Below are 1,840 nucleotides of genomic sequence, written 5' to 3'. Positions count from 1 at the left end.
TATTGATGGTCTTTCACTTTGGCTACCAGATATAATATCAAACATAGCCAAAACATATTTATTCATGTGACAAACATTAATTGGATGCCTTGTCAGTTTTATGACATGCACGCCTTGGTGGCACATGCCTGTAACACCAGCACTTGCGAGGCTTCAAACTCGAAACCAGCCTGGAATACAAAGTAAGTTCAAGACCAGCCTGAACTGCATAGTGAGACCCTGTCTCAAAAACGACAAAAAAGTAGATGCCTACTCTGCAAGTAATGTTTGAAATATGGTGAAACATATGGCTAAATCAAAGCTTAGGTACTTGGGCTGGTGAGATAGCTCAGTGGTCTAAAGCACTTGCTTAGGCAAGCTTAGGCAAGTATGCAGGGACCTTGGTTCGATCCCCAGTACCACATGCCATGCCAGCCCCGCCCTAGGGTGGGATGAGCTGACCATTAAAAAAAAAAAGAAAAATAAATAAATAAGAGAAACATTTAAAAAAAGCTTAGGTACTTAGGGGAAGATGATATAAAAATAAGCAATATATCAAGAAAAACACTACAAAGAAAAAATGAAGTAATGTAATAGTAAATAAATTAGTGAATTGACTCCCTCTGAGTAGAGAATCTGTCTTTAAATACACAAAGAGGGGAAACCAGGTAGCAATAGTTAAAAACTAGAACTTTTGTGTTAAATGAAGCTATATTTAAATCTCATTTATTACCTACTATGTGCCCTTGGAAAAATCATTTAACTTATTTTAGCCCAGCTGATTCACTTGTAAAATGGTGATAATAGATGCTTTCTCTATTCTGAAGGTAGTTTGAGAATCATATAAAATAACCTATGAAAGCACTTAACATGGTACCAGACACAGAGCAAGTAATTAATCCATAGCAGTTATTGTACTAGTATGTTTAAAACAGTCAACAACCTGTCTTAATAACAATGTCAAATGGCATCTTCTATACATTGATATGAAAAAATACATTCATTCACTCTACAAATACAAGTACAGAAAAACACAAAGGGTTGCTCCACCCAGGCTCCTCTTGGGAATGAGACACCATCTCCCTCAGACCTTTCTGAAGTTTGATTGCTGAAGACTCACAGTGGAGTCATGCTTTGGAAAATGTCCTTTGCTTAACTGCTCGACTAGTTATCCTCCCTTCTAGTAGATGATGAAGTGCAAAAACCAACCGTCTTGTTTCAGTTTCAAGCCAACCATTCTAGTCTCACCCTAGCTCCAGAACTTCCTGTGAGATGCATAGAGATCGTTGTGGAATCTCCTATTTCCTTGCTTCCCTCATAGAGGTGATTCCCTAAACCGGTACTCAGTAAACTTGCTCACCAAACTCCATTACAGAGCCTGTTCTCCCTTGAAAACCTGAGTTAACTCAAGCAACCATTATGTTGACAAGGCACTGCTGTTGAGCAAGATTGGCAAACTTGTATAAAAGGCCACCTAGGATGTGTTCTAGGCTTCGTTGGGTCATGTGTTATCTGTCACACCCCCTCAACCTTCTCATTCTCATGGGAAAGCAACCATAGGTAGCACATAAGTGATTGGGTGTGAGGGTTTCCAATAAAATATGCCTTGCTCTTTGGTCTCGGCGGCACAAGCGAGATGACGAAGGGAACGTCATCCTTTGGAAAGCGTCGTAATAAGACGCATATGTTGTGCTGCCGCTGTGGCTCTAAGGCCTACCACCTTCAGAAGTCGACTTGTGGCAAATGTGGCTATCCCGCCAAGCGCAAAAGAAAGTATAACTGGAGTGCAAAGGCTAAAAGGTGAAATACCACCGGAACCGGTCGAATGAGGCACCTAAAAATTGTATATCGCAGATTCAGG

This window comes from Octodon degus, unplaced genomic scaffold (assembly GCF_000260255.1).
Source record: "Octodon degus isolate 3935 unplaced genomic scaffold, OctDeg1.0 scaffold00041, whole genome shotgun sequence".
NCBI lineage: Eukaryota > Metazoa > Chordata > Mammalia > Rodentia > Octodontidae > Octodon > Octodon degus.
This window is presented reverse-complemented; position numbering follows the sequence as displayed.